A 6524-nucleotide genomic window follows, 5' to 3' on the forward strand; every position below is an offset into this window, starting at 1 on the left:
CATACAAAACTGTGCACATGTACAGTTTTAATGAGCAGCAACTAGATCTTGCATTTGGTACCACCCCATACACAAACAGCTAACTTCAAACAAAGTTTGCTTCACAGAGTCTTTCTTGTGAAACATTGCAAATCGGTGCAAAATAGTGAAAGGTTTATTAATCATCAAGTGAAATGCTTTAAGAAGAGGTGCATTGCACACGTGTGACTTGCAAGACTTGTTTTAACAGAGAGTGTCAGAGAGTGGGTGGAGCTGGGCTGTCTGTCAGCTTTTTACTTTCGTTTTAGGCGGTTTGCTGCAGGGTGTGTTTAGTTTCGTTTTCAGAGCTGGGTAGATGCAGTCACAGCCAGAAGGTGCATTAGAGTCTCTCTCTGTAATCTAAAGACAGTAAATCGATCCTGGTCATTTAAAACTAATAACAGTCGTGACTTTAACCTGATGTGCTTCTGGTAAAAGGTGTTTTCAGTCTTATGGCTGTTAAAAGGAAAGCTTAAAGGATTACTTAGTGTTGTATTCTTTGGGGGTTGTATTTGAATTAATTGTTGCTAAAATGTTCACTGCATGTTTTAAAAAGGTTAACTTGAGTTCATAGAATACATTATTTTTTAAAGCAAAACACTTTTCCATTTCTGCTCTACCATACCTGTAGAGTGGGCCGTGTGCTCCCCATACCACAATCTAGTAAAAGTTGTGGGTCAGGTGAACTCTATGATACACTTTGGGCTTCTGTAAATCCTGGCCCATAACAAATTGGGGGCTTGTCCGGGATAAAAATCTATCAATTGTATTGGCTTAGTGAACTTAAAGACAGTGAGGGGTGAGCATATTGTGGTTGCTTTTCAGGTGTGGTATTTCAGTTTCAGTAGGGAGTGTGTTGTGGACAATGGCTCTTTCAGAGGTTCTGATGTTTTTGGTGGTGGAGACGGTCGCACGCAGTACCTTACGGACAGAGACTAAAAGCAGACTGTTAGATTTGGCAAAAACATTGCTGTTAACATTGCATTTAAAGTTGCCTGAGATACAGTTTGACTCATTGGAACTTGCAAAATTCAGTTACAAATTAAACAAATGGAACATGAGAAAGAATTAAAGCAGCTTGAATACAAAAGAGAGAGAGAGAGGAAAAAGAGAAGGAAAACAGAAAGAATAGGAACAGAACAAAAGAAATGAGAAAGGGAGATACAGATCAGGGAAAAAGATAAAGAGAGTTTAAACTTCAGAAAATGGCCATGAAACATGACAGTTAAATTTGGCAGATGTAAAGGGAAACGTACAGTTGGATGATAGTGAGAATGAGTGTCATAGTCGAAGGCTTGGTGGGAATCTATTTAAATATGTCCAAGCATTGCCAAGGTTTGATGAGAAGGAGGTAGAAGCCTTTTTCATTTCATTTGAAAAGGTAGCTAAACAAATTAAATGGCCACAGGACATGTGGGTGTTACTGATTCAAACAAAGCTGGTCGGTAGGGCTAGTAAAGTGTTTGCATCACTACCGGAGGAGGTATCTGGGGCGTATGAGGAGGTGAAAAAATCCATCTTAGGTGCATATGAGCTAGTGCCTGAAGCCTACAGACAGAAGTTTAGAAATTTAAGGCAAGAATTTGGTCAAACATACATGGAGTTTGAAAGGATCAAACAGAGTAATTTTGATAGGTGGATAAGGGCTTTGAAAATAGACCAAATGTATGAAGCTCTCAGAGAAATTATACTTTTCGAGGAGTTTAAAAATTCAATTCCTGATGCAGTGAGAGCTCATGTGGAAGAGCAGAGGGTTAAAACTGCGAGATTAGCAGCAGAAATGGCAGATGAATATGAATTAGTTCATAAATCAAAGATTGGTTTCCGACATCAGTTTCAGCTGGTGAGGGATAGAAACTGGGAAGGTGAGAAATACTCAAGTGGTAAAGGTAAAGGTGATCTGATGGGAGATAACTAGGAGAGAGTGTACCTCAGGTTAAATAAGAAATCCAGGAGGGTGGAAGAGAAATGAAAAGTTTCAAATGTTTTCACTGTAATAAACTAGGCCATGTCAAGTGACAGTGTTGGTGGTTGAAGAAAAGCACTGGGAAGGCTGATGTGGTAAAACAGGATGGGAGTGGGGTTTGTTAAAGTGGTAAAGGAAAGCCCAAGTGAAGTGAAGGACGTGCAAAAGATTGCACAGCCTGATCAAGAGATGATTGATAAGAAGGTGCCAGATCTCTTTAAAGAATTTACTTGTGTGGGTAAAGTTTACTCATGTGTATCAGGAGGAGCAGGTAAAGAAATCACAATTTTAAGAGATACGGGAGCTAGTCAATCTTTAATGGTAAGAGATGAGGAGTTATGTAGTTTGGGAAGAATGTTGCCAGAAAAGGTGATAATATGTGCAATTCAGGGTGAGAGTAGTGTTCCATTATATAAGGTAAGGTTGGAAAGTCCAGTGAAGAGTGAAGTGGTAGTAGGAGTAATAGAGAAACTATCATAGAATTTACAGAATTTACAGTGCAGAAGGAGGCCATTCGGCCCATCGAGTCTGCACCGGCTCTTGGAAAGAGCACCCTACCCAAGGTCAACACCGCCACCCTATCCCCATAACCCAGTAACCCCACCCAACATTAAGGGCAATTTGGAACACTAAGGGCAATCTATCATGGCCAATTCACCTAACCTGCACATCTTTGGACTGTGGGAGGAAACCGGAGCACCCGGAGGAAACCCACGCACACACGGGGAGGATGTGCAGACTCCGCACAGACAGTGACCCAAGCTGGAATCGAACCTGGGACCCTGGAGCTTGAAGCAATTTTGCTATCCACAAGGCTACCGTGCTGCCACAAGACTACCGTGCTATCTTGTCCAGGAATACAGTTTATCTTGGGTAATGATATAGCTGGATTGCAGGTGGGAGTGATGCCCACTGTGGTTTATAAGCCAGTGGAAAATCAGTCAACTGAAGTGTTGAAAGACGAATATCCTGGGATTTTTCCGGATTGTGTAGTAACAAGGTCGCAAAGTCACAGGTTAAGACAAGAGGAGAAATCAAAGAGTGAAGATGAAGTTGAAGTGCAATTATCAGAAATGATTTTTGATCAGATGGTTGAAAAAGAACAAGAACAGGTGGAGGATGAAGCAGATATTTTTAGTTCAGGAAAATTGGCGGCGTTACAACAAAAAGATATAAAATAAAACGGATGTATCAGAAATCATACACAGAAGAGGAATCTGAGTGTATACCAGAGTGTTATTACCGTAAAAGTGATGTCTTGATGAGAAAATGGAGACCTTTACATATGCAGGCGGACGAAAAGTGGGCAGAAGTTCATCAAGTAGTGTTGCCGGTAGGGTATAGAAAGGAGGTGTTGAGAGTTGCACGTGAGGTACCAGTGGGAGGTCATTTGGGAGTAAGGAAAAGAGAAGCTTAAATCCAAAAACATTTTTATTCGTAAAGATTTAGCTAAATTTTGTCAATCATGTCACAAATGTCAAGTGATAGGGAAACCTCAAGCAGTGATAAAACCAACAACCTTAATACCCATTCCAGCATTTGAGGAACCTTTTACAAGGGTCCTAATTGATTGCATAGGGCCGCTTCCTAAAACAAAAAGTGGAAATCAATATCTTTTGACTATAATGGATGTGACTACTAGGTTTCCAGAGGCCATCACAATACGTAATATTACAGCTAAAAAGATTGTGGAGGAGTTACTTAAATTCTTTATTAGATATGGACTACCCATAGATATACAATCGGATCAAGGATCAAATTTTACCTCAAGGTTATTCAAAGAAATTCTGGATAGGTTAGGAATAAAACAATTTAAATCAACTGCGTACCTTCCAGAATTGCAGGGAGCGTTAGAAAGGTGACATCAGACAATGTTGAGGGCTTATTGTCAAGATTATACAGAGAATTGGGATAAAGGAATTCCATTCGTACTGTTTGCAATTGAGGATACATCAAATGAGTCAACCAAATTTAGTCGTTTTGAACAAATTTTTGGTCATGAGGTAAGAGGACCACTTAAATTGATTAAGGAAAAATTGGTGGGTGAGAAATCGGAAATTACATATTGGATTAAGTGTCAAATTTTAGGGAATGATTAAATAGAGCAGGTGAGTTGGCTAGACAACATTTAAAGGTTGCACAAAATGTGATGAAACGGGTAGCGGACAAGAAATCCAAAATCTGTAGTTTTGCCAGTGGAAATAAAGTTTTAGTGTTGTTACCAGTGGTAGGTGAACCTTTAAAAGCAAGGTTTTGTGGACCTTATCAGATTGAAAGGAAATTAAGTGAGGTGAATTATGTGGTGAAAACACCAGATAGAAGGAAGACTCACTGTGTCATGTGAATATGCTTAAAAGGTACTTTGAAAGGGAAGGAGAGCAAAAGGAGGTTTTAATGATTCTAACTCAAAGTGACGAACCAAATCCAGATGACTGTGAATTTGATATACCTCAAATTAAATTGGAAAACGAGGATGTTCTTAAAAATTGAGGTAAATTGTTGAGTTTATTCCAGAGTAAAAACGGACTGACCTGAAAGTGTTATTGATATCACATGGGCAAGTTTGTAGAGATAAATTGGGAAGTACTAAAATGGCTATACATGATTTACATGTGGGAAATGCTGTTCCAATCAAACAACATCGATATAGACTTAACCCTTTAAAATTGGCACAGGTTAACAGAGATTGAGAGTATGCTTAAAAATGGCATAATTGATGTGGGTTGCAGACAATGGAGCTCACCCATAGTGATGGTACCTAAACCAGACCGTACCCAATGGTTGTGTGGACTATAGAAAGGTTAATGCAGTTACAAGAATGGACTCTTATCCTATCCCACTTTTGGAGGATTGTATTTAGAAAGTGGGACAATCAGCTTTTGATTCCAAACTGGATTTACTTAAAGGTTACTGGCAGGTACATTTATCCGAAAGGGCGAAGATTTCAGCTTTTGTGACTCCAGATGGTATATACCAATTCAACGTTATGCCATTTGGCATGAAAAACGCCCCAGCCACATTTCAACCGTTAACTAACAAAGTCGTTTCAGGATTACCCAATTGTTCGGTATACATCGACGATCTGGTAATTTTCAGCCAGGCATAGGAAGAATATTTAAACATCTGATGGAGTTATTCGATCGACTTTAGGAGGCGGGTTTGGCAATAAACCTAGCCAAAAGTGAATTTGGAAAAGCCCAAGTCACTTTCCTTGGCCATACAATTGGACAGGGTTGAATGGTCACACGGCCTGTGAAACCAACAGTTACTGAGGAGTTTGCGATACCCTCAAGACGAAGGGAAATAATGCGAGTTCTTGGCATGAGTGGATTTGATCAAACATTTATGCAAATGTTTTGTAGCGTGATTGTTCCACTGATCGACTTGCTGAAGAAGCGTAACAAATTCCAGTGGACAGCGGAGTGTCAACAGGCATTTGACTGCCTGAAAGCTGTGATAACCAATGCTCCTATGTTGGAGAATTGCAAGGGACTCTGTGATCAGATTGAACTAAAGTATCTGACTTTAAAGAGAAATGCCGAGGCGTAGAGAAATGGATGGATCGTGCAGAGACCTTCTTGTTCAAAGAGACTGTCAATCGAGAATTGGTCACATTGTGATCCAAAAAGGCGAGGTGTTGGGTGTCTTAAAAAATATTAAGGTAGATAAGTCCCCAGGGCCTGATGGGATCTACCCCAGAATACTGAAGGAGGCTGGAGAGGAAATTGCTGAGGCCTTGACAGAAATCTTTGGATCCTCGCTGTCTTCAGGGGATGTCCCGGAGGACTGGAGAATAGCCAATGTTGTTCCTCTGTTTAAGAAGGGTAGCAAGGATAATCCCGGGAACTACAGGCCGGTGAGCCTTACTTCAGTGGTAGGGAAATTACTGGAGAGAATTCTTCGAGACAGGATCTACTCCCATTTGGAAGCAAATGGACGTATTAGTGAGAGGCAGCACGGTTTTGTGAAGGGGAGGTCGTGTCTCACTAACTTGATAGAGTTTTTCGAGGAGGTCACTAAGATGATTGATGCAGGTAGGGCAGTAGATGTTGTCTGTATGGACTTCAGTAAGGCCTTTGACAAGGTCTCTCATGGTAGACTAGTACAAAAGGTGAAATCACACGGGATCAGGGGTGAGCTGGCAAGGTGGATACAGAACTGGCTAGGCCATAGAAGGCAGAGAGTAGCAATGGAGGGATGCTTTTCTAATTGGAGGGCTGTGACCAGTGGTGTTCCACAGGGATCAGTGCTGGGACCTTTGCTCTTTGTAGTATATATAAATGATTTGGAGGAAAACGTAACTGGTCTGATTAGTAAGTTTGCAGACGACACAAAGGTTGGTGGAATTGCGGATAGCGATGAGGACTGTCGGAGGATACAGCAGGATTTAGATTGTCTGGAGACTTGGGCGGAGAGATGGCAGATGGAGTTTAATCCGGACAAATGTGAGGTAATGCATTTTGGAAGGTCTAATGCAGGTAGGGAATATACAGTGAATGGTAGAACCCTCAAGAGTATTGAAAGTCAAAGAGATCTAGGA

The sequence above is a fragment of the Scyliorhinus torazame genome, chromosome 15, assembly GCF_047496885.1.
Source record: "Scyliorhinus torazame isolate Kashiwa2021f chromosome 15, sScyTor2.1, whole genome shotgun sequence".
Lineage (NCBI taxonomy): Eukaryota > Metazoa > Chordata > Chondrichthyes > Carcharhiniformes > Scyliorhinidae > Scyliorhinus > Scyliorhinus torazame.